This window comes from Castor canadensis, chromosome 2 (genome assembly GCF_047511655.1).
Source record: "Castor canadensis chromosome 2, mCasCan1.hap1v2, whole genome shotgun sequence".
Classification (NCBI taxonomy): domain Eukaryota; kingdom Metazoa; phylum Chordata; class Mammalia; order Rodentia; family Castoridae; genus Castor; species Castor canadensis.
In genome coordinates this window covers 116,712,042-116,739,880 of record NC_133387.1, presented here as the reverse complement: position 1 = coordinate 116,739,880, position 27,839 = coordinate 116,712,042, and the positions used below count along the sequence as shown (strand labels likewise).

The 27,839-nt window shown below is 40.1% G+C and overlaps 1 protein-coding gene across 5 annotated transcripts in view; it reads left to right on the top strand.

Annotated features, from left to right (window-relative positions):
- Positions 1-27,839, top strand: part of Egfr (epidermal growth factor receptor) — a 176,721-nt gene that overhangs the window by 15,468 nt on the left and 133,414 nt on the right. The window lies entirely within an intron of this gene.

Below are 27,839 nucleotides of genomic sequence, written 5' to 3'. Positions count from 1 at the left end.
CTTTCGAGCCACAGTTCATTTGTTTCAAATTAATATTTTGATTTTATTTTTCCCAATTTTTTTTATTTAATAGAGAAGAACACAATCGTTGTTGCTGTAGGTCTTAGATATGAATAGTAGTTTGTTGGAATTGCAACACATTTGATTGCTGACATTTTATTTTATTTTGTTTTGACACAGGGCCTCGCTAGGCTGGCTTCTAACTTGAGATCCTCCTGCCTCTGCCTCCCGAGTGCTGGGATTTCAGGTGTGCTGTCCTGGAAAATTACTAGCTTTTTATTTTTAAAGAATTACAGATTCCCAGGAAGTTGCAAAAAGTTTGCAGGGAGATTCCATGTACACTTCTCTCAACCTCCACCAATGGCATTATCTTAGTAGCAAAGTTTTGTATATTTAGTTTTGACATGTTCAACTATTTGTTAACCTAGGCCAAAAGCTATTTTGATTAGCTAGTAATATGATAGTATAAATATCATGGACTTTCATTTGGAAGTTGTGTATTTTTAAGTGCATATTTTCAGTCCTTAATGTTTGGAGGCCATGGAGTCCTAAGGATGGAAAGGGAATGGGGATAGAGGAAAAGCATAGGATAGACAGAGACATAGTGTCTGAGTAACTGGACAATTACACCTTCTCAGGGTTGTTTTTGGATTGGTTTGCATATACTAGGTTACGTGTCTGTGTGTGTATGTTCTAGTCTGTTCCTCCTGCACTTGCTGTTTGGCTCTACTTGCCCTCCATGTTTTGAGTCTAGGCACCCTAGATGAGGTTCTTTGAAAAGCTGGAGATGTCATGTTTCTTGATTTCAGTACTATTTACCCAGATGTATTTATTGATCAAAAAATTTCTGAAACAGTACACTTTTGGTGTGCAAACTTTTTAAGATGTATGCTACACTGTAATAAATGTTTTAGGAAAATATATGGCACCCCTGTTCTCACATACACCTGCTGGAGTTAGAAAAACTACAGGGAAAACCATGATTTTATTAGAAAATTCAGAATTTCAAAGAAAGTACTGGACTTAGAGTCAGTACAGGCCACATACCTGTTTTTCTTTTGATATAGGTAGCTAAAAGTTCTTTTGAACTCAAAGTGACCTTGCTCTTTATTGTTACTGCAACAGTACACTTAGCTAATTTCAGATTTTTTACAGGTGGGGCTTGAAATAAGCTATCAGCAAAGTAGTTTATCCTGCATGTAAATCCCTCTAAGGAAAGCCTACTCTTCCACAAGTATTGGGCAACAGCAGAAACTTTGTAGAAAAACTGTGCTACTTGGGGTGATCGCAGATCCTCCCCTGGCCTGTTCCTCCCAGTTTCAGGCTCTGAAGGAGCCATGTTCAGAACAACATAAGGAAAGGAGAGAGATTATGAGCTCTGTGATGCAGGACAGCTCCCAATTCCCAAAGCAAAGGCACAGACAGATCATCTTGTGGCAGCCTCCTGGCCTCCATTCTGAGCCTGGGTTCTTACACTTCTTTTGTTGAATAACATACACCATATTTGCTACATTAACAGGGGTGGGTTATTTTACTAGGTTGGTATAATTTAGCAGAAACTTACATGCATTATTTCATTTTCATGTTTCAGGTCATTATATACTTATTGCATACTGTATACCAAAACACTGCTGGATTACAGAGACAGTAAAAAAAAATCTCTGCCTTAAAGAGTTGTCTATAATGTAGAACCACACAGTGAGAATTGCTATATGGTTTGTGAGTGTAAGCAGAGCATAGAGTAGTCACAGAAGGCCTGAGTGTATTCACTAAAATGTCTGTACATCTTTCTCAGGGCCCATGACATACTTTATCACGTTTGAATAATTATGGGAGTACAGCCTCATTTCTCTTTGTCATCTTTTAATCAGGGCAATGCAATAGGCAGGCTTCAAGCGTTTTTGCTCAGACAGTACTGAATCAATCTTGAAATCTGTGTACCCTCTTTACATTTCTAAATTGACATAAAAATTGTTTACCATGAGCTTAATAGTTGCAAGTCACATTAATACTAATTACAGGCAGAGTAGCCCTTCTCTGAAGTGCTTAGGACCCGAAGTGTTTCAGATTTGTGGGTTTTCTGGATTTTGGGTATTTGCTTCGACTTTACAGTTGAGTATCCTTAATACAAAAATCTGAAGTCATGTTGGAGCTCAAAAAGTTCCCAGTTTCAGATTTTTAGGTTGGGGACAGATGTTCTTTGTCAAACCAGCTACTCTACTCAGTTATTTTCCATAAGAAAGACTCTGATTTCTTTTTTCTGATTAAAAGATAATAATAATAATAATAATAATAATAACATGCTCACACTGGGGCTGTAGTTCAGTGGTAGATCACTTGCCTAGAATGTGCAAGTCCCCAAGTTCAACTCTTAGCACTACAAAAACAAAATAGAGAAAAACAAACTTGTTAATTCTTTCCTCAAGAGCTCTATCTCAATTCTGAAGGCTGCTTTTAAGGTGGCTATTTGGATATACTGATGGACACAGCAGGAATCACAGCCTAGAGGAAGTAAAATACCTTCCACTTCAGGATTTCCAGTACATAGTTAATTGCTGTGTACCTCCAGCTGTAGAACATTTAGGAATAAGGATAGGGAAGAGGTATGTCTTGATTTCGAAAGCAAGACAAGAGAGATCATGGAAGGGAAGGAGAACCTAGAACCAATGGCTCATTCAGGTGAAGTCTTTGTAAGGAGATGAAAACCTGGAAATTGATTTCCTGTCCATAGTCCCTGCAAAGTCCCTGTGGACACACAAGAAGACATTAACCCAGTTTGCTGTCTAAGCACCTTGGCAAGGCAGTAGTGTGAAATGATGGTAAGGGAGCTTTGGAGGACTCACATCCTGCCTGGAATGCTTAGTCCTCCCAGCAGCAGAGTAGCTGCCAATGAGGGGAAACCTGGACGGGCGAAGACCACAAGCAGCGAACACTACCAGATGTGGCCGACCATGCTGGAGGCTCTCTTGTGTCTAATACTACTTTCTATTGAACCCCTACCATGTGCCATGCCCTGTACTGGCTGCTGGGAGGCAAATATGTCTGTCATCCCTTGCCCAAGGAGCTTGTTAGGAAGTAGTAGAATTAGGAAATTGCTATATATATTTTTCTCAAACTGGGAGCTACAAATGTACCCTTGGAGAAGGGTCTGAGAATTTTCTAAGATTTAGGGTTTTTTCTTTAAGTCCATTTTGAGCATAATTTTAATTCTTTTGAATGTATGTATATATCCACTGTTTTGTAGCAGTATGTCACAATCATTGTAGATACCCTCTTTGACAGTGTCTATGGGTTTGTGATAAATCTCACTTTACTATTTTGAATAGTTACTTGTATGTTAAGGAAATTAAGAGGAGAAAAGAAAAGTTATTTTAAAGATATTGCTCACATATTTTCCATGTGTTTTTCTTCTTGTAGGGGTTCATTTCTGCACTGCTTACTAATTATTGCTTGGAAACTGTTGCCTCCAACATGGTACTCACTTTTCTGGCCATTTACAGTGGGATAACAAGCCTGGCGTCAGTTAGTTATAAATGGACGTTGGTGGATAAAATTTTTATAACTTAAGACTTTTGTTCTTTAATTAGTGCTTCTCAAACTGAGGCCCATAGCAATTTGTTTTCTGTAAAAGGAGTCCATCCACTATTATATTTGAGACACAGCACTGTAAGTGGACCTATGCCCTTTATATAACGGAGCTCAGAGGAAGAAATAGCTAGGGTGTCTTGTTCAAAGTATTTTACTTGGGATGTCAGTAAAGATTTACATGCCTCCTTGTTAAATACATAGTTGACATTTGGATAGCAAAAATAAGTTAAGGATTCAAAGTTCTGCTGCATGGCACTTTCAGAGGACTTAGAAAAGTCGGGCATGAGGAACAGCAGAGATAGAACAGAAACTGGAAGAGTCACCAGTGCAACTGGGGACATGTAGTGGGGAGAAGAGAAACTTTCAGGGACCATGTCTGCTTTTTGTAGGTCCATGTGAAGAAAAGACTTTAGCAATGAGAAAAGGTAGAAAGGCTCAAGGAGACACTTTAGATTGTGAACACAAAGAAGGAGTTGCTCTGGGAACTCTGTCACCACAGTTCCCAGAGATCGAACAGTCATTCACTGTGTCATTTTTGGGGTAGGGTTCTTTTACAAAAACTTGGAAAACAGAAGGTCTATAAAGACTTGAAAAATGTAGATATTTAAGATATAAATTCCATGCACTCCATTCTTGTCTCCTCTTCTCTTACACTGCCTTGGTAGTTGCAAGGAAGCTTTCTCTTACAAAAGTTTGGTCTGCAATGTTGCCACAGGGCCACGTGTTAGGGGCTTGGTTCCTCAGCCTGGGGTGCTGTTGGGGGGTAGTGAAACCTCTTAAGAGGTAGGCCTAGGGGGAGGTCTTTATGTCATTAGCAGTACTTTAGGAGGGATTATGAGATTATCTGCCCCTCCTCACTTTTTTGGGGGGGTAGGGATGGCCACAAAGTGAGTGCATTTTCTCTGCTTTGTGCTTCCCACCATTGCCACCCAGAACTCTTACCAGAAGCCTAAAAGCAATGGTTTTACCTGATCATGGACAGAAACTTGTAAAACTATGAGCCAAAAACTCTTTTCTCTTTTTATGTTGTCGTAGTCATTTCTTTTTTCAATTTTTATTTTTATTTTATTCATATGTGCATACAGTGTTTGGGTCATTTCTCCCCCCTTCCCCCTGCCCCCTTCCTTACCCTCCCTTACCCCCTCGCTACCTGGCAGAAACTATTTTGCCCTTATCTCTAATTTTGTTGTAGAGAGAGTATAAGCAATAATAGGAAGGACCAAGGGTTTTTACTAGTTGAGATAAGGATAGCTATACAGGGAGTTGACCCGCCTTGATTTCCTGTACCTGTGTGTTGTCTTCTAAGTTAATTCTTCTAGAACTAACCTTTCCTCTAGTTCCTGGTCCCCTTCTCCTATTGGCCTCAGTTGCTTTAAAGTATCTGCTTTAGTTTCTCTGCGTTGAGGGCAACAAACGCTATCTAGTTTTTTGGGTGTCTTGCCTATCCTCATACCTCCCTTGTGTGCTCTTGCTTTATCATGTGATCAAAGTCCAACCCCCTTGTTGTGTTTGCCCTTGATCTAATGTCCACATATGAGGGAGAGCATACAATTTTTGGTCTTTTGGGCCAGGTTAACCTCACTCAGAATGATGTTCTCCAATTCCATCCATTTACCTGCGAATGATAACATTTCATTCTTCTTCATGGCTGCATAAAATTCCATTGTTCTTCTTCATGGCTGCATAAAATCCCCATTAGTAATGGGAAGCTGACTAATACATACATTTATAGTGATTCCAAACAGGCAAGCAAATGAGGAACTATTGAAAAAGAAGGAGCACTGAAGAGAGAGATGGGGGTTCTCTTGCAGTATGCTTTTGGCTGATCCCCTTCCTCTGTTAAAACAAGTAATTAATGACACATTCACTTATACATTAATGGTGAAGCAGAAATTCAGAGTCCCCTGAATGTGTCAGTTTGTAAGCAACTGTTTTTAAATATGTTTAACTATATGTTAAAATCAGTGCTATACCCATTGTATCTTCTTCCAGCAAGGCATCTTTCTTACAGGGGCATCGTGTTGCAGGGTTGCCTGAGTTTCTTGCATCAGGCTTGGAATCTGGCCTTGTGGAGGTCAGAAGAGTGATTCTTTATCCTCCCAGTCCCCAGGTGTTGTAAATAGTGGTTTACGTCTGTGTAACCATACTTTTATACACTTGCACAGTATGCAGAGGCTGCATTTCTTCAAAGCTACACTAATCCTGAGAATTCAGAGCTACTTGATAAGAAAATGTGGAGTCAGAAGATCTACATAGTTCTGTAAGTCCTCTGATATAACTGAAGGGTTTTTTTCCATTAAAGAGAAATTTTAGTAAGCATGAAATTGGTGAATTGGACCTTTGTAATTCATTTTACCCATTAGTACTTTTATTTCAGTACTGGTTTGAAATATTACAATATGATCTTTAAAGAGTGCTTTTCTTACCTCTTTTCTTACTCTGTATTTCATTAGTGGCTTACTAAATAACTGCAGAGAGAATTTCTTTGTACTTGTTTTTCAATGTCTGCTTAGTTTTTCGAACTGCTGTTTTTGTGACAACATGCCTTTTCCCAGAAAATCTCAGGTTAACATTAAATAGGCACTGGATGTTTATCTGATCTTGTTTATAGGAGCTTGAGAAATTTTTAACCTTTGTATATACTTTACCCTACTAACTAGGTGAGAGGTCATAGGAACATTTAGAATTCCACTCTAAACTTCAAAAATTATCAGGTGAAGTCTACTGCATCTACCTCAAAGATGTTCTTACTCATCTAGGAATAAAGTCAACCATGTGAGAAATAACAAGTCCTACTCGGAAATCTCTACGTTCACTGATAGGAACTCTGTCAACTTGGTGGTCTTTGCCCAGGAAAAAAAGATCGTTGTGCTCTGTTCACAACCGTGGAGGAGCTTAAATAAACCCAGTGTGTCTCTGTCGTGGGTTAGTGTTTGACAATACATGCACAGTATCATTGACAATGGCAGGCGTTACATATAACAACATGGGGTGAGCCTGAGATACATTCCACTCAAAATTCCCAGCACCGTGCGATGCAAGAGTGGACACCAGCTGGATATACTGACTGTGTGTATCATACTTGTGTAAGTATAATTATATTCCAAATAAACTTCTGAAATTCTAATACATCTTTGTTCACTGACTAGCATCAAGGTAATAAAAAGAAATATATATAGTTTAAAGCATTAAATGCTTACACTGCAATGATCTCAATTCATAAATGCTCTCATTTACTTTCTTTACACTTAAATTTCAGTGATTAGCAAACAATTCTGTGTGAAGGAGTATATGGGTCTTCTCTGAAAACAGATGGGTATGACAAGCACTTTCTTATTTTTCAGAGAATTCATCTTTAAACTACATTTGTTTACAGCCATTTTTAAGGAAGTAGTAAGTTGGATTACAATTGAATTATTGTCAAGGAAAAACTAAACTTAACTTCACGTAGTCACGATTAGATCTCTTCAAATAGAAAAGCCTACTGAAGAGCTTTCTGGAGTTTTCACCATCAATTCAGGGACAGAGATCCTTCTGTTTTTCTTTTTTAGTTTTTAGTTCAAATTAGTAAAAATTACGATGCAGGTCCATGTAATATATTATCCTCAAGGTCAAAGAAAAGTAAGTTTGACTGTGATTTACCTTGGAAATAACTCTGAACTGATACCTCAAGACACAGTAGGAAGAGCAAGTTTACTCCACATGTGTGTTGTGAAAGTCACATGCCTGGTGGCTACAGCAGCAGGTGACACCAGCAGGTTCATTTCCTTTCTGTCTGATCCTTGGATCTGTGCAGAGCTGGACAGTGACAAGAAGCCCACAGGTATCCCAAGGAGCTACCTGATGAAGCAAAATTGAATCCCAAGGTCAGGGAAAGCAAAGTCCATTTAATTTTGTGACTCACATCCTATGTGTCACGTGCTTTTTATTTACATTCAGTATGTGACTGCAAGCTTTTCCATTTTCCCTTTATTTTTCCATGTGGGTGGCAGGCCCTCTTACAAAAGAATGAGTGCAAGTCATTCTATGTATATGCACAAGTAGGCTTTGAAGTCAGAAAAATTGAAGTCACTAATCAAATGCTTTTTTTTTTTTGAGTTATCAAGCCAGAAGACTTAAAAAAGGGAACCAAATGAAATTTTTCAATAAAATAATGTTAACAAGTCAGAGTTGCTGTGGTATATGAAGCTGGAGACAAATATTGTCTTGACATTGCACAGACAAGTTTAAAACTTGGCTATTTCTCATTTTACCCCTGGAAATGCAGATTAGCATGCAACTAACTTTATGGGGAAGTAAACGTTATTTTCAAAGTTCCATTTGTTGTTTTTAAAATGGAACATCACATTCAAATAGGTGGTGATATTCCAAATATTGTGGTAAACTGGCATTGTGATAGTCAGATTTCTATTACTGTAACAAATACCAAAGATAATCAACTTATAAAGAGAAAAGGGTTATCTTTGGCCACGGTTTTAGAGGTTCAGTCCATGATCCCTGCTGCTTTGAACCTGTGGCAGCACACGATGGCAGGGGTACATAGCAGAGCAAAACCATTCTCCTCATGGCTGGGAAGTAAAAGAAAGGAAGGAAATGGAAAGGTTAAGAGTACCACTGCGGTATGCCTCCAGTGACCTTGCATACCTCCTGTTAGGCCCCTCTTCAGAAAGGCTTCTCCTTTTCTCAATAGTACCAGGCTAGGGACTATAGCTTTAACACATGGGACTCTGGGGACATTTAAGATCCCAACTGTAGCAGGGTCCTTTACAAATATAAGCACAGTCCACCACTAGCATATATTTTACCGCTTTCAAACTGAATGTTACTTGTCCTTACATTGCCATTTAATGGCCATCTGTATCCAAGGCATTACCTCAGAGTTAGGACTGAAAAATGTAACCTAGGACTTCAGTTGTGAATCAGGTTAGTAGATTCCAAGAATGTGGAGGTGTAGGCCAGTGGTTCTCAACTGGGTACATTCCTTTTCCTACCCCACCAGAAGACATTTGGCAATGTCTGAAGAAATCTTTTGTTGTCACACTGGGGCATGTTACAGGCCATGTGTAGAGGCCAGTGATGTTGGTAAACATTCTTGAATGCACAGGACTGACCCACCAACCCGAGCCCTAAGAGTTAATATTACAGAGGCTATGCTAAGCCAGGCCAACCATACTCAGCTCACTTTTATCTACCTTCTTCAATGTTATGATAGAGTATGCTCTTAAACTTCATCCCTATTGCTTTGCAGTTTATTATTCCCTTGCTAGCGTTTTGTGTGTGCCCAGAAGTACAACAGCCAGCATGGAGTTTGGCATTCCTGCCTGTGTTGCACTTGGGCCAACATTCCACCTCCACCTGCATCAGCTTGTTCAACCTGAAAACTTACCAAGTGAAAGCAAGAGCCATGTGAAGACGCCTTAATTATACCCACCCATAAACGTGCTCAAAGGGAATCAGTAAGGCCCTGGAGTTAGAAATTGGCACCTTGGCTGCTATAGAACAACATAAATTTAGCATAAAACATGTGCTTTTTCCTTCTTTCTTCTTCTTCCTGGCAATAGAAGAGGGTCATTAGGTAAAGAAATCTTTCAGCACACCACTCCCTCAGAGCCAGAAGAAAAACCAGCTTGTTCTAGCTCGGCTTTGTCATGGAGAGAGGGCAGCTGCTCCATTCTGAAACAGTCTTTCTGTTGCTAGCAGTTTGCCCAAGGGTAAAAGTGTATTTAATACTTAGAATTACACAAGGGAACAGTACTTGTGAACCTGTTTCTGCTTTAAAACAATGTTATTTGTGCTAAAGTTTTAGATTGCACACCTAATGGCCTAGAAAAAGAAAAGACAGTCTTCTGCCTGGCAAAGGTCACTCTGGGCATGGACTGGAGCAGGCTGACCCAGCCGCCTGCTGGGCAGTCACCCTGCTTTTGGTCATGCTTTGAGGTGTTGCGTAGAACATCTTCACACCTGTGGGGTGTTCTTTTGGCGTTAGAGCAGAACGGGTGACCAAGGGTCCTGATGCTATTAGAGGCCAATTTGAAAAACAAATCTAATTGTGAGCTTGAGTCCAGTAACACTTGTTTTTCTCTTCTCTACCACCATAATTCATATCAGATATCAGAAAGCACAGTAACTTCTTGACTTTTGTGTCATTTGTGCCTATTCCAGTGCACGGCCTGCAACAGGTGCTCATAAATATTTTCTGAGGCGAATGCACAAGTTCAGAACTAGATGGGAACTTCTTCCAACCCTCGTTTCACAAAGGGCCACGGAGGCTCCATGACAGATAAAGGGAAACGTTTGCTCTCACGGCCTTGGTCTTTGTGTGTCCCTGTGATGTACAGACATTCTGGCCATCTAGACAGAACAACGTGCAGCCGAGCCAGGCAGCCGGCAGCACACCCTCATTGGGGCTCTCTGTGTTAGCTTGCTTAAAAAACCCCGAAGTTGCGTAAGTTTTAAGCTCCACAAAATCTACATCAGTCCCAGTTTGGAAAATCAAGAGAATCCATAAACTAGGGGTTGGAGACCTCAACATAAACTGCCTGTTTTAAAATAATGAAATAAATATTTTTAAGTCTTTGACATAATTAACTAAGGCTTAGTAAAACGTTTTCTTTATAATATATTATCTGTTGTTCTGACAATGAGTATAATAAATAAAATACAATTGTTCCTTTCTGTACAAGTTAATAAATTTTGGGCAAGTAGAATATTTTTAACAAATTAGACAGATTTAAATCAAATGTGATGTGACTCCATCCTGCTAAATAACTGACTGAACTTTACTTGACTTTGTATGTGATAGGTTTTTTCCAATAGAAGATCCAAGTTTTCTCATCTGTAAAAAGAGGTGCTTAGACTTCATGATAGCTAAGTACCTTCTGCCTCTTATGAAACTGGTCCACAGGGAGGGTTTCCAGGCCATGCTCATGGTGAGTTCCTAGGACCCCCTTGTCAGTAGTCAGTAACATCATTTAGCAGCTGCATGATCTGGAAGGTAGAAACACCTTAACCTCTCTGTGCCTCAGTTTCACTTGTCAAATAGTAACATAATGGGACTTAAGACTTAGAGCTTCAGAAAGGATTCAGGGATGTAATGTATAGAAAATACTTATAAATAGTAACTATATGTGGTTTGCAGATAATTGTCATTTAACAAGGTGGCCATGAGCCACATGGGTTGGTTACTTGAAATGTGGGTAATCCAAACTAAGATGTGCTATAAATCTGAAGTGCATACTGGATTTTGAGGACTTAGCATAAGAAAAAAAATGTTAAAAGACCCATAACTCAGCAGTAGAGCTCTCGCCTAGAATGCACATGTACAAGGCCCTGTGTTCCTTCCCCACCACTGTGAGAAAAGAATCAGTATTTTTTAAAATAATCACATATTGCAATGAAAATATTTCAGATATATTGAGTTAAATAAAATATAAACTTACTAATTCCATCTGCTTCTTTTTTACTTTCTTACTTGTGTAGCTACTAGAAAATTTTAAGTTATGCCGGGGGCTCACATTTTGTTTCTCTTGGACAGCAAAACTACATACTATGGTAATATTTGTGGTGAGGGTCCCAGAAATGCACTGCATATTGTGTGAATTCCTTCACCTATTTTCCCATCTCCTCTTTTTTCCATCTCTTGGGCCTAAGTCTTTTGCTTTTTGAGCTTATTTCTCTGAAGATCTGGCATTAATTATATTTGCATCCAGGCAAATATTTTGCCTTCTGAAATTCTACTGTGGCCAAGGAAAGTATTATCTAAGCACAAACTTACTTCCAACAAATGAAGTGACATTCAACCATTTGCTCTCTAAAGAGCCCACTGAGAAAGCATCCCAAACTTTACTCATGGGTTATGCTTTATGGCATGGGGAGTCATAACAGAGGGCAGAATTTGACTTGGTGCTTCCTGAATCAATGTTTGCCAGCTCTGTTCCTGAGCCACGTGTAGGTGTTAATAGATGCTTTTGTTAAAAAAAAGTAGCCTGTAGTAAAGTCAGCTTGGAAAGTATAGGGTTGATTTGACCACCTCATGCCCACATTTCTTATTAAAGATTCTGAAAGCAGCTGGGGATGTAGCTTGGCAGGATACTATCCATAGCACCCTACTACTTGCCTTTAGCCTATTTTTGCTTTAATTATTTTTCAGATTGGGTCTTTTCATTTTTGCATGGGGCTTGCCTCTGACTGCAGTCATTCTACCTGTGTACTGCATAGCTTGGATCACAAGCTTGCATCCCCACACCTGATTTATTGACTGAGGTGGGGGGTCTTGCTAACTCTTCATCTGAATTGGCCTTGAATTACCAGATTTACAATCTCCGCCTCCTTAGTAGCTGGGATTTTAGGGGTAAGCCACCTTGCCTGGCCTGAATAAAATATTTTTAAAGTGGAAAATATATCGTACATACTTTATATGGGCTTCTTCTTGTAACAGATTGAAATTGAGGCCAAGAAATCTGTGTGTCATATCATCATCTCAATATACTTTACACCATGGCTAGAAAATAATCAAATAAAAATTCCCAACATATTCATAAACTAGGAAAGTACTTCACTGGGGAGCAGAAAGGTAATACCATAAGTTCTGTTTAATTTTATCTCATTATTTTCTACTACTTTGTGGATTTTTATAATTACAACATGTTTAGTACACTCATGTATGTCTATTACAATGAAATAATCATTTTAGGAGGATATTATCTTTTTTTTTTTTTGCTATTAGGGATGATGATCAAAAATAGACCCCCTTGCACTAGGTAAGCCCCTGGTTTTCGATTATTTTAACGAATTTTTTAAATGCCTTCCTCTAGAACAAGGTGTGGTGGGGTGAGATGCGTTTGTTGTGTGTAATGGCGCCAGCCGGTGCTGTGGCCATGCATGGAGTGTGGGCTGTGTGACACTTACCACCTTACAGGCACTGTAGGGTCTGAGAAGGTTAGGTAAGCACAGCTGGGACTGTCCCCATGCCCTTTTGGGTGACCTCAAACATTACCAAACTTTACTTTGGAGATGCACACACATGTCCATTTTATTACAGCCAGACCTTCCTTGATGCTTTCTAAAGTGGTTTTGTCTGTTTGTTTGTGATTAACGTACTTCATGCCAGTAGAGTACAGTGTTCAAAGGCATCTCTATAGCAGATCAAGGCTGTGTCTCACTGGCTGTGTGACCTTGGCTGGGTTCCAAGTGTCAGATTCCTCAACTTTGGAGTGAGGGCCTGTACCTTATTGGGCTATGGGGAGCATTAAATGGGGTGGACATGCAGCCCAGTACAGTGGCTGGGTAGATAATGAATGCAAAATTCAAACAAGGATTTAAATATACTAAATCCTTTAAATACATTTTAGAGTAACTTTGTTTCTTTTGAATAACTCTAAGAATTTACACACCCTTAGGATGCTGATGGTTCAGTTTTCACTAAGAGGACATCCTTATTGTTTCATGGAGAGGACACACTTCAGTAACTGGAAACATAAATGCCTTGCAGTTCCATTACAGATGGAACTAGAAGTCCACATGCTATCTAATGATATGTCAGATTTTATCTCATTATTTTCTACTACTTTGTGAATATTTTATAATTACAACATATTTAGTACACTCATATATGTCTATTGCAATGAAATAATCATTTTAGGAGGATATTATCATTTATTTATTTATTTATTTGCTATTAGGTATGATGATCCCGAATATATCTAATAATATATTAGATAAAAAATATGTAATAAATTGCACAATCTAATAGAAGTGCTATTTATCTTCATTGCACATGCTTTACAATTTGAAGCGCTCCATTTTGCTAATGCAGTACAATATTATAAGACTTCTCACATTCAAATTAGTAAAAGAATGAATTCCATCCACAATGTAAATGATAATTTATACTTATAGACTGGGTTAGGATATCTACATATCTATCTTGATATCACCATAGAAAGTTCAGTTTTAAGCTCCTACAGGAAGCATAAGAAAAATAGAATCTGAGTATAACTTGAAAGGACTATAACCTCCTGGCCCAGTGTATCTCTTTGCAAAACTACCACCCTCTTCATTATTTTCTCCTTTTGTTTTTTGTTTATTTATTCATTTATTCATATGTACATACATCGTTTGGGCCATCTCTCTCCCCTGCCCCCCACCCCCTCCTTCTCTCCCCTCCACTCCCCTCGCTTCCAGGCCATTATTTTCTCTTGAAGAGCATATCTAGGGGACTTAGTTGCCCTTGCCTACCACTATGTCCTGGAAGAGTTATGCCTCAGCTTGCCTCTGTCAGCCTTTAAACATCTCTAAAGAAGGAAATGTGATATTTCTTCCATAATTTGTTTTTGACAGTTGGAAATTAGGTGTTCTCTATTTTCGGGCTTTTGAAGAACAGACCCCATGGGAGTGGTCCTCTGCCTGTCTCTAATGTCATGTTACCCCATCATTGTCTAGTTCCCTTGGAACTAGCCACATTGCCTCTGATTAGTTTTTCAACCTGGAGATCTTTCTGCACTTAGGGCCTTTTAACAAGATGTTCCCTCTGCCTGGAAAGCTTGTTATTTTGATCTGCAAGGCAAGAAGGAGCCTACAACTGAAGAACAGTTTGTTTTGGGAATGTCTTTCCAACAAGATACCAATGTCACAAGAGCTGAGCTTTTTGGCTATGTGCCTACAGAACCCAACACTGGATGGCAGCTTGATTGACTCAAAGTACACTGGGTTAAGGATAGAACCTGGGTTCCAGCTCCAGAGCCCCTTATTTCAGCTAGGTGACTTTGGTCAAATCCTATATTTTCCTTGGACCTTAGTTTTCTCTTCTATGAAATGTGATTTGTTCCTTTCTCAGGGGCATCTTGGAAGACTCACTCAAAAAGTATGGAAGCACTGTGTGCATACATTTGACAAGGAATAGTCAGCTCTTTGCAAGACTTACACAAACCTTCTTTCTGCATGATTTAGTCACTAAATACATACTGATAGGTGGGCTCTCTAAGAGGCAGTATGGCCACAGTCCTGATTGTGTGCCCTGATTTTTGACATCATTGTCCCTGTCCCCTTCACTATTGAACCCTTTTTGTTCTTCAGAACCAGAATTCTTGCAATAGTTTTGTTAATCAATCACTCAATAATAGTAATGAATGTTATTATTACAATTCTGCTTGTGTCAAGTTTAGGTATATGAATCCCTGGTGAAAGAAGGAAAGAAAGGCAGCTAGGTAGAGAAATACTCCTGGTTTCACCTGCCTTTGCAGCAGTGAACTGCTGGTGAGGCTTGCACACAGTGATTGAATAGTTGAGGAGCAAAGGCCCTGTGGAGGAGGAGCCAAGGCTCTGGCTCTGTGAGGGAGGAGCATGGGCTGTGTGGAAGAGAAACCAGGGTTCTATGAAGGTGGAGCCAGGGCCCTTTGGAAGAGGAGTGGAGTATGCCTGTTATTGCAATCAGAGGGCGAGGGCTAGACTCTTCTTGTTCTTGTTCCTGCTTCACCCAAGCAGGTCAACTCTCCATAATCTGAACAACAGAATGAAGTTGAGAAAAGAGTGAAGAGGAGAAAAGAAAAAGAAAAAGAAAAAAAGAAAAAAAGAGAGGAGAGGAGAGGAAGAAATCTGTTTGCCACCACCAGGAATTGTGTGTCATTGTGTTCCCCCCACCTCCCAATCTCTGAGAATAGTGCCCTTCAGACATATTAGGGATATGATTTTGGAGAAAATGCTGTTATTTGAGCTTGCTGATTCTCAGGGTATTTGCTTTCTTAGGTTGAGGAGAAAATGCCACCCATTGCACATTCTTCAGGGCAGACTATTTTAATTATTACCAATTTAATATGTGTTTTGCTTATTTAAGGAAAATCCTGTGGTTCCTTGACATGCTTCAGTGCTATAACTTCACTTTTTGAATAAATAAGACTTCATAGCTCGATTTCTGCACAAACTTACCCATCCATTTGGGGGACTGGGAGACCTCCCAGTTTCAGGAAGTAAGGCTAAGGAAGCAGCTGAAGTGTTTCTCTGCATAACCCATGTGTGAGCACAAGTCCAAAAGATGGTGCCTGGCCTAAAAGTGGATGCCTTGGAATTTCATTTGCCTGTGGCAACATGTCCAGACCACTTTGCAACCTGGGTGTTTTTGACCTCCGCTTACTTTTGCAGTTTTGACAGTCATTGGCGCTACCCTCCTTTCTGCATGCTTTCCATTCCCAGGAGTTTCACAAAGCGATTACAGAACAACACTGGTTTCATTACACAGCTTAACTGATAAGCTCAACAAAGTTGTTGAGCTGGGGCAGGAGCCTAGGTAAGCAAGGCAACAATTCCCTGCTTGATGGCCCTGTATACTGGGAACCCGGAGGATATACACTTACCTATTCTTGTCCCCCTTCTGGTAGACCTGGAAGAAATGCAGATTATGTATAATTGTCTGAGAGCTATTCAGGGCCAATAAACAAACATTGCAACTAAAATGTGAAGGTTGGTGAATCTGAGAATTCCATTGCTCCTGCAAGGCCAGGCCTGCTTCTCTCCCCAAACCAGAGTCCACTGTGTCCCATGGGGTGGGGCATTTCCATGAAGGACATTTGATTCCCAGTCTTTATGTTCAGGTAATTCACATGAACTCTCCTTCCCTCCTTCTCTCTCTCCCTCACTCCCTTCCTCCCCTCCTTCTGACTTCTCTCCCTCCTTTCCTTTCTTCTCTCTTCCTCCCTTTCCTCCTCTTCCTTCCTCTCTCCCTTCTTTCCTTCCTACCTCTCTCCCTTCCTTCCTCTCTTTTCTCATCCCTTTCTTAGCCTTTAACTGATCTGCTTTACAATGAACTAGTTTTGTTTGAAGCAGACAAACCTGATTCTCAAGATACAGTAATGATTTCTTCAATCCCTAAAGAAGAGTTTTTATTTTCCCTAACTTGAAAAATAAAAACAGGTTCCTTCTCTGTCTCTCAGTGTTTTCCATGCTTATTAACAGTTGTGGAGTGTGGGAAATACCAGCTGTTTCTGTCAGCCCTAAAGAGGAAAGTCTTACCTAATGGGCTGCCCATTCTTGTTCATTGCCTGCCCTGGGCTACCCACCTACCGTCTTTTGGAAGGTATAGACATTCCTAATTACACCTGGTACTGTGGCCTCACTTCCCCAGTCCACCTAACCTGTGCCTCTGAGGTTCTCTTTAGGTAGAAACCAGTACCCCTAACTTGACCTTGAGCTAGTTTCTCAGAATTTCAACCCCCAATTTTTCCTCTCTTTGGAATGTGCAGCACTGAGTTAAGTTTGTGCAGAGAGCACCACTTGAGGATTGGAAACCAATTTTAAGACAGCAGGAAAAGCCATGTTTGTTCAGATAGAAGTGGCATGAGTTTGGGCAGAGCGTGGCTTTAATTTAGCCATGCCAGCAGTTCCTAATTGTCCACTTTTTCCTGGGTCACCTGCAGGGACTGGGACTCAGGAAGAGGGAAGCAATCTCAATGAATGCTCCATCTAGGATGGGTCAATGAGCATGGAACTCCAGGCCATTAGATGTTGACCACATCTCTTGATCCTAAAAGTGGGATCGTTCAAGGGAGCCACTGCCTGCAGCATGTGCAAATGGGAAAAACCTGCTTGGGAATGGGTGGTCCTGGTGCTCAGGGAAGTGGATAGCACACCTCCTCTGTGTTCACACTCCTGACATGATTGCACATCCCTGCTGTTTCAGCCTGGTATTTCCATCCTGCTTTCAGTCTTGCCTTGGGACTCCCCCAAATAACTGCCTTCTCTCTACCTCTGACTTAGAGGTAGATGCTCAGGCATCTTTTGTGCCTCACATTTGTAAAGCTCATTGGACTTGTACTTGTACTCCTTCAAGTTCCACTTGTGTGGGTGCATCTCTCATGCTGTGCTCTGGAGATGACTCTTATTCACATATGCACCTCAGTCACATGCTTAGTGCCACCCTCTAGTTTCTGATTTGTCCCACTTCTTTTATCCCATTATGTGGGTCCCCATGATGGCTGACTTGGATCAGCCCTTACTGGTTCCCAGGGGAAGTGCTGTAACTGTCTCCTCCCCCTCTCCCTTGTTCCCTCTGAGGACCTCTCTACAGGACTGCCACAGCAATCTCCAAAACAGTAGTTCAGCCTTGACTGTACTTTGGAGTTGCCTGAGAGCCTTAAAAAATTCCTAAGACAGCGTCAAACTATGAGATTCTATTAAAATTAGTTTGCAATGGGACCTTACAGTTATCTTTTAAAAGCTATCCAGGTGGTAAAGTGACTAGAGTTAAGTATCACTGATCTAAAATGTCAGTCTCGCATGTTACTAGCGTTTTTGATGGACCTTTCAAAAGTTTAAAATTGGACATATCTGGATTCAGTGTACACATTTACTATTGTTCATTAACGCATTCAATACACAGGCACCAACTGTTTACTGTAGCTGTATGTAACTATGCATAATGGTACCAATGAGTAGCATTTTCCTCATAAATATATGACATAGGGTACTTTCCTTGCACTGACTGCGTCTGTCATCCAACTTCCTCTCTCACCTTTCCCTCTTCTTTTTCACTCAACAATCCCTTCCACAGACACCAGGATCAGTGTCATCTACATTGAACTTCATCTTGAAATCCTTCAAGTTTGAGTCACTTGCTGTTCTGCTCACTTGTGCTTTCTCTTCTGTTTGATTTCCAGCTACTTTAGGCCAGTTTTGAACTTCATTCACTCACTATGCTTACCACAGTGCTCAGCACAAGCATGGGGCCGAGTGAACAAGCTCGGACTCCTAGGAACCTCTGTATCCTCCTCTGTGCAATAAAGCCTGGCATTACGGGATCTCCTGGGTTCCTTCCAGTTCTGAGTTTACATCTGTTCTGTAGTTAATTGATTCTGTAACACTTTACCAGTTAAAAAAAAAACAAAAGACGATTAGATCCTTGGTTCTTAACAAAGATCTGCAAAAAAAATAAATAAAATAACATTTTGACTTACAGTTCTGACCTAAAGATTTTGTTTCCTTGTTTCCACCGAGTTTTAACCTGGTAATATACCATATCATGATCCAGTTTTTTGCTCAGAAATCTACTTTGTGGCCCTCTAAACAAACCCATTTGCACATGTAACTGGAGTGTGATGGAATGCTACTTTGTTCATCTGCTATGTGGTTCTCAGTTCACCTGCCTTTGGAATTCTGTGTGCTTTTCCCTTTAAGAACTCACTGGTAAATAATATAGTTAGTTTTTAAATTCGCAGAGAAATAAAATTCAAGTTCAACTAAAGGTCAAAGGTCCCTGTATTTCCTTAGTTTGTTTGTCTCAGAAACATCTTACGAAAACTTGTCAGCTTTTGGTGTGGAAATAATTTTCTTGAAGGCAATATTTGTTGAGTGACTGGCGGAATGAAAAACACCAATTACATAAGTGTCAAAGAGATCTGGCTGTTTTGGTTGGATGCAAGTTCACTATGAGCCAACAACAGAGGGGTGTAGATGATAGAGTCTATTAATAAAAATACAGTGTCCTAAATTCACGAATTAATATTCTGACCAGGCCCTGTGCTGCTCAGAGTGTGTGTGGAATATAGTCTGTAACTCAAGGCACATTTTGAAGGAATCACTGGTGAGCAGGAGTTTGGGGAGGGTAGCCATGGGAGTGGAGAGAATAATCCGTGTAAACAATAGCCAAAGGCACAAGGGTTGTCCAGCACAGAGAACAGATATATGGGTGATATGACAGCTGCCCTTAAGTATTGCAGGTATTGTGATGTGTAAACAGCTGGAATGATCCTGAAATGGAATTCACTGTCCAAGAGTTGTGAATGTGTACTTTGGAAGTGTTCAAACAAAGTCGGGGTGGGCAGGTAGTAATCTGTCCATAGAGGACCTGCATTCCCTGGGACTGTGACTTCCTGGGTACCAGCATTAGGGAGCATGTGGAAAGGTAACAAGGCTGGGGGTTTGGAAACAGCCACTTAAATTGACACTTCAGGTCTGCAGCTTGTGTTTCTTGGCAGCACTGTTAAACAAAACCCCACCCAGTCCTCCACAGATCTACAAAAATGCTAAAATTTTTGATGAGAATAGGACTGGAGTTTGAGCAAAGGGCGTGTACGTTTCATTATCGTGCTCCATTTGACTTCACTGCACAATGCAGTTTCATCAGCCACTCTCCTTGTTTTGGCCAAGTCATTTATTTTTATTTTTTAATTTTTAAACGCTTCTTTTAAAAACTGTACATATTTCTGGAGTACCAGGAGATGTTTTGATACATGTAGACAGTGTAATATTCGAATCAGGGTAAGCGTATCTGTTTTCAAGCAACATTTCCTTATGATTGTTAAGTTATTTAGCTTAATAGTCTGGGCACTTGGTTTTCTAGTATGAAACAGGATGGACCTGGGAACTTTGACGTTCCTGTTCTGTGTCTCTAGCTTCTGTCAGTTTGTCAGCTGTATCGTGTTGTCCTCGTGCTCCAGGGGAGCCAGCGGAGAGACCCTAGCCTTCTAGTGCTGTAAAGTGCCTTACTTTGAGGGAAATGCCACATGGTGAGGAAGGAACATGTAGCGATTCATGACACAGAAACACCAAGTCCATTTCGCTAGAGTGTTGTGTTCTTTTTGGAAAAATTGATCAAAGTTACTTAAGAGCAAGTATTTGCTTAAATGTACTATATTTAAAAATCACATCTCAATTAAGAATTTATCTTGACAAAAGTTGATTTAGTAACCTAAAAAATGTATCAGAAGGGCTCTAGAAAAAAATAGATAATGAGGTATGGTCATGGTAAATAAGTCAGGAGAAATCAGAATCTTCATCTTGCTCTTTTCTGCTGGGCGTTACGCTGCCTCATTGAGTTTTAGACTTGTGGGTGACCCTGGGAACTGTGTACCCTAACACAAAGGCAGACTGGAACCCAGGATTCAGTCCCACGAGAACATGAAAGTGAAGAGCAAAAACCCTTTTCCTTTTCTTCACTAATTAATTATTAATTGATTATTAATAAATTAAAGACAACTTTTTGTGCACTTTTAGGTTTATAGAAAAATTGAGTGGAAAATGCAGAGTTCCCACGTATACCTTCTCCCTTCTTGCCTGAATCCTGCACATTTTCTCTGTGGCTAACATTTTGCCTTATGTGGCCCAGTCACTCAGTGCTTGAGCCAATGTTGATACATTATTAACTGAAGTTTATAGTTGCATTCTTGGTGTTGTACACTATGTGAGTCTGGATAAATGTATGTGGCATGTATGCATCATTATAATATCAGACAGTGTTTTTTCATTGCCCTAAAAATTCCCTGAACTCCACCTAACTACCCCAGCCCCTATTCCAAACTGCTGGCAGTCTCTTACTCTTTGTCTTACTGTAATGCATACTGTATGACACTATAAAACCATTAGCACTTAGTATGTCTCCATAAATACTTGTTGAAGAATATTTGCAGGAGTGCATGAATAATCAGAGTTCCGTAAGATTTCATATCATCATGATTTAGAGAAAACAGTCATTTTCACAGAGATGTGTTGAGTGGACTTGGGACACATCTGACCCAGATGAATCTTTGGAAAAAGTTGGGTGGAGGAAGAAACTGAGCAGCCTCCAGACAAAGAGCAGAGGTGTGCTGGGTGTCTGCTGGGTGCTGATGTGTGCCATACCACCTGAGGAAAGCCTGCATGTGATCCTGAGAAGGACCGCAGGGACCACCCCTCAGCCCCAGAATAGCAATTTAATTCAACTTATTTCTGTCATTCTGTATTTTCTTACGTTTCCCAAGTATATCACCTTGTACACTTTTAACCACTGAATTGTCATGGAAGGTCACAGGATGGTATTTCATTAAAGATTCTAGTTCAATCATTTTTTTCCCATGGGCCAATTTGGATGGTTTCTGGACATTTCTGTTTTCATCAGTGCTTTTAGTTTTCATGACATTATTTTTCTCTTTTGGATTATTTCTTTAGGGACTAGTTCAAGAAGTGCAATTACTGGATTCTCATGGTAAAATTTTGAATTTCACAGTATAAGTTTTTATTTTAAAAGGCACACATTTTGCTAGGAAAATGTAATGAGGCAAGAAACATTTCAATTGACCTTTTCTTGGTATCTTTTCTTCCCATCTTTGTTTGTAGAATACCAACTATTTCAAGAACGGAAGCCTTAATAAATACCTTCCACAAGTATGGCTTTTAGGCTTTGGATGCATGGTAGGAGAGACTGGGGGTCAGTGCTAACTCTGTTCATTACCAACCATGTGAATGTCAAAAATCTTTTATGTATTCTGGTTAGCAGAGAGTAGGAGCTCATCATGTCATTGGGATTTTCAGTTCTGTAACTCAGACATGGCTAAAACTCCAACACTTCTCTTGTGTCACATACTAGTGTTAAAGTGATCCTAAAGAAGCTGAGCTCCATGTTTGAAGATGCTCCTTGTGGTTCTTAACATGGTGCCGACCACAGCCATGCATGCTGCTCTGATGACCTTATTTCTATCAGCAGTACTTGTGTTGGAAAACAACACAAGTCATCAGTGAATGACTTAAGGGCAATCAAATAGATTTTATTTCTTTTATTTAATAGGCCCCTTAGCAGTGGATGTGTAGGTCTCTTGTGTGGATGTGGATTCTGCTTTTAATGTAAGATGTGTATTGCAATTCAGTTTTTAGGCCCCAGCCCTGGGGAAGCTACAGGGCCTTAAACTGGCCCACCCACGATAAGGAAACCAATTGTCCAGAAGTGGATAGCTTTTCTTCCCACTGTTCTCAGCTGTTTCCAATTAGCTCCACTGGACATAACCCGGATTGAGTTTTTATCGGTACAATTCTCCCATGTTGATGTAAATTTTAAGCCACCGAGGGGAAAGCAACAACAGTGGGTCTGATGTTTTAACCCAGCTCTCTTCTTTGTTTCACCTCTCACACAGCATGTATCTCTTTTCTCTGATTAAGCAAGCATTTCATAAGCCAGATTTGCTGTGTGTGAGGCAAGCTTTTCCCTCCTAGAAATGAGGGTCTCAGAGGATGTTATATATCTAAATCACAATATAAATATAAACATACCTCTGTGTAGAAATTCGTTTTCCATATGTGGATTTTTGGAACCAAGACAAATGAAACTTAGCCAAAAGATGGACTAAGGTAGACCAACTATGATCTAATGTTCTTAACCTACTAGGCAGCTTATAACTTGATTGACATAATTTATACAGCACCCAAGAAATGAACCCACATAAGCATTTCAAAGGCCGGAATCACTAGTGGGTGGACTTGTTGGGCTGTGTTCATCAGTGCATGAAGTAGTGCTTACTTACTGTGGGTTAGAAATGGGGAGGGGCATCTAAGTGTCCAAGTTCCCAAATTCCAGTTTCAGGGGAATCTGGGACTCTGGAGGAGGAACTGAAAGACTCCAGGGATCAGAAGACAAACTTGAACCTGGGTAGAGAAGTGAAAGGTAGAAATTATCTCTTTAAACTAGAGAGCCCAGGGGCTGGGAAGATGGGGAGGGAGGAGAAACTGCTTTAGAACCAGGTCTCAATCCCAGCCCAACAGCTCCCAGAGCTTCTTAGAGGAGACCTCCTTTCTGAATTAAGATTAGGCTGCAAGACATGGCAGGGGGCTAGGGAGCACATTCTCTTGGATTTGTATGAAGTATAATTGGAGAGTACTCAGGCATAAAAGGGTTAAACAGTAGAGAAATGGACAACTCCACACCCTGTGTATCCTTCTGTTAACCCTTTAATTAAGATCATAGCTCTAGAAACAATATGCAAATAATTAACTGCTGTTCATTTATACCTCATTACTGTGTGAGCAGTTGTTTTCCCTTTCATCGCTGCTTAGTTGTATGGAAAAAGTGTGCCTGTGTTTCCAAATATAATTTCGTGGTGCTGGCTTCCATTGTTTTGTGTCCTTTGGATCATCTTTGATAAACAAGGATTAAACACATTACTGTTTTACGTGGGAGGGGTTGTTCTGGATTCCCAGGTGCCTCCTTTCCTTCCCCAATTCTTTGAACTATCAGAAACTGACTTGTAGCTTCTTTGAAAAGCTACTTAAAATGTAATGCTGTGATCTGAACTCAGAAATGTGCTTTTAATATATTTGTGGGGCCCTTGCTGCCCAGACCAGATGAACTTATCATATTGTGAATGCCTGTCTCATGCCAGGCACAGTACCATAAACCCATTATTTCTTCATTTTAAGCTTAAAATTAGCTTTGAGAGAGCAATCATGGTTCCCCTTTTACCAGTGAGAAAGCAATGGATGATCAGAGATGTGAAGTGATTTCTCAACAAATTCACAGACTCCCAAATTCAAGTCTGTAAGCTCCCAAAGAATGTCTGTATCACTACACCATGTTGCATCTCCATTCTCCTGATTTAGGGTCAAATGGAAAAATCAGATGAGGGCCAAGTTTTTAAAAATGAGCGAAATCAAGAAATTTCTCCCTGAAACAAGAAAGACAGGCTTTGTTAAATTGGCTCCATTCACCTCCTCTCATTTCCATCTTTTTGTGCCTTTTGGCCCATTCTCTCCTTGATCTTGTTTGAATCCTCTTCCCCGGTGAAGTCATTTAGGTCCCAGATTTTATTTCACTTTGGCTCCTAATTTGGTGGAACCACATGTGCTGCTGTGACGGAAATGATATGGAATTCTCTGGACGGAGGTAGCATCATGGAGGGGCAAGTGTGTGCTTACGGTGAAAAGACCGTTTGCCGGGGAGGAAAAGTAATGAACAGAAACTAGATTTTTAGGTGAATACTAAACCTGCACTTATGTAATCTGCCCTTTCCCATGAGATCCTACTTGAATGTTTTACCATCAGCACACACAAAAGTTACTCAGCCTTCTGAGATGGGCCCATCTTGAAATCAGCCATACTCTGCCCAGTTTAGCCAGTCTAATGAAAAGGACATTAGGAGCACGGGAAAAAATGCTGATTTCAGTACCAGACATGTGCAGTGAGAGGAGAGCAAGGGGATACAGTTATTTACAGATATAGGTTGCTCATAAAGGAGACAAAAGAAGGAGGAAGACCAAAGGCATCTTGATTGTAGGATTGTTCTAGATTGTAAATTCTAATGCTCTTTGCATAAACTGAAAAAATAAAGCTAAATTAGTGTGCTAATTGAGCTACTGTGTAACTCATGGGATTAGTTGCTCAATGCTTGCATGTTTTTCTTGGCTGTTCACCCCCACATGCAGTCCTCAGGTAGTAAAATCTAATAGGAAAAATGGTATCAAGTCTTGGAAGTTTATTAGCCTGAAAATAATAGAAGGTGGCTTTTGTTCTTTAAAAAAGGAACACTGACTCTTCCATGGACCAAAAGAAAGCTTTTAAGCCCATGTGAATATCAAATTTTAATGTATAACAGCAAGTATTTTTTATCCCCTCAATATTTGAATTTAAAAATGTTTATAACTTTAAGCAAATCCACGAATATAGATGAATAGTTAATAATATGTACGATTCACAGGTCATGTTAGAATGTCAAATAGATATAACTTTAGTTCACAATATGTATACTCTTTCCCACCAATTTGCAAGGTTTGCTGTCCACACATGGAAAATAATTTCATGGAGCACTCATTACAATTCCACAGGTCCAGAATTGGATATTTTCTGCAGGGCATTCCATGTTGTTTTGTTAAGGAGGATATATCAATATCCAGACATCCAGAAAGGGCCTTTTATCTTTTCAGAGTCTGTTTTCCCAGTTTAGAAGTACAGGAAAAAAACACACAAGGATACCACCAAACAGTGATCTCAAGATGATTCTGCCAACATATTTGTACTTTTTCTCTCATTGAGTCCTTTGGATTCTCTCATTCATTGCTCATTTTCTCTTAATTTAGATATAATTTTATAAAACCAGAAACTCTTATATTTTCCACAGAGGATTTCAAAAGACTGAAAGCTATAAGAAGAGATAGTGAAGTAATTACATAGCAAGGCAAAGGCTACTTAACAGCCCAGATAGATTTTCACATTGGTCTTAGACTTCTGAATATTAGAAATTTTCAGATTAAAGTCTAAAGCAAAAGGAAATGTCGGGATAAAGCGTGTAGAAAGAAGACACAAACTTAGTAGACTTCATCATCTGTGTCGTAGCATATAACTCACATATACCATCGCCCATGATATGGACAGGCCTCATCCTTGCCTAGTAGAGGTGACTCCTGCCTTCTCATGGGAAGGGGCTATCTACACCACACCACAGCTAAATCTCATGAAAAAGGAAGGCATATAGTGAATGTTATAGAGGTAATTACCGAAAACATCTCAGTGAACCTTCTCCAGGCTTCCAGATGTCCTCTCAAGTTATCTGGGAGGTGACATTTTTTGATGATTGCATGATCCCCAATAAATGGAAGAACCAGATAGAGATTTCCCATCTCCTGCCTCAGAAATGTTAATCTTACTGAAGATTCTTGCTGCATTCTGGGTTTTAAATGTATAAACATTTAGATGTAAATTACTCCCTGCCTAAAAGGGAGGTGGAAGAGGGAAAGATTTGCTTGTGACTCATGTGCCACATGGAAATTCCCTGCATCGGTGAGTTGCACAGGGTGTTTCTGAAGAGTTAATGGCTTTCCAAAGCCTTTAATTTATTAATCTGGAAGAGTAATTTACTCACTTGATGTATCTAGGTGCCTACAAACACATTTGTATCCTTGCAAGATCAGTTATATTTTAAGATTAAGAGTACAAAGCAAGAGTGGGAAAGTCATTAAAAACGGAAAGTGCTTCCCATTTTTGAGAGCATTTATTAAAAGGTTCTGGTCACAAAAGGAACAAGAAATAGCTTGAGGTCATGGCAGGGTGAATTGCATTGTAAACAGGTTAACTCTGGGGGACAATACAGCAGAAGGGAAATGGAGCATCCCAGAGGTGTTGGAAGAATGAGGGACCTGTACAGTCCTTCCCCAGGGAAGAATGAGCATTTTGTCTTTCCCCTTCCCCTGTTCCACGCAATGCCCTTGCTATGCATGGAGACAGCATAGAAAGTGACAATTTTTCTAACGAAATGAAGCTGAGTCATACAGCTTCAGTCATTCCAGAACTATTCTCCCTGCTACACTTCCTTTTGCTCTTCACTTTGTTTTACAACTCTGGGAGGGCCTTCTGAAGCCTGGCCCTATTATGTGTTATGAAAAAGGTAAACTCAGGGCTGTGAGCGTGGCTTAAGTGGTAGAACACTTGAGGCTCTGAGTTCAATCCCAGTACTGGAAAAAAAAGAAAAGATTAACTCTTCCAAAAAGTGACTGATGGCTTTTGTTCCCCCCTCATTAATGGGGGTTGAATACAAGGCCTAGGCAAACATTCTACAACTGAGCTACACCCCCAACTCTAGTGATTGCTTTTATTGACTTTTTTTCTAGCAGTGAATGTCATCAGCCTGCATCACACAAATTTGGTTCCAAGTAAATAAATTGCAAAACCAGGATTGCTACAAGCAAATGTTTATGGCTCCCATTATCTTTCACATTTAATGAAGACATCTCTTTTTACTCGAGTTTGGTTTGCTGAGTTACAAAAGGACTGTTCAAAAACTTTGGTCTTAGATTGATACTGGGAAGATAATCGAAGTTCTTTCTCCCCCTGTGCTGGGGTGGAGCTCACATGCAGATTCTCTTACAACACAGGATGTTGTGAATAGACAAATAAGAGCTGCTTCAGGATGGCCCTCACTGTGTAAATGTCAGTGTATTGGGGTTGCTCCCAGAGTCAGTTCCTCTTCCTCTCAAATAGACTGCAAAAAAGACTAGTGATGTGTATTCTGATACTTATAAAATGATGCAGCAAGAAAACACGATTCTCATTCATACAACCATTCCAAAACTTAAAAAGAATAGTAACATCTTCACATAGAGAGGAAATTACAGCGCTTAATATTGAAGCTAGTCACTCCTAGAGACAGGACAGTGCAGGTGACATCCTGTCCTCAGATCGGCCCACATGCATACTAGCAGTCTTGGGTGACCTGGTGCTACCTCTGCATTTTTGGTTCCCTCGCCTTTGGGTGGGGACAATGCTCTGTCTCTTACAACAGCACTGCTGTATCAGATGATACAGTGTGTGGCATGGGCAGTCTACCTTAACTTGAGACAATTCTGTGACCTCGAGTTAAATGACAAAAGTTAGAGAAAGAGCCTCATGGTGGGCATAAGTTCAGGAAGGTACTATGTATTTCAAGACTGATTAGGAACAGAGTGTGAACAGGGAATTACAACCCATGGATAAATGTTTGAAAGTATTCAGTCATCAGTTTGGAACATCATTTTGGTATACCCAAGCAAACAGA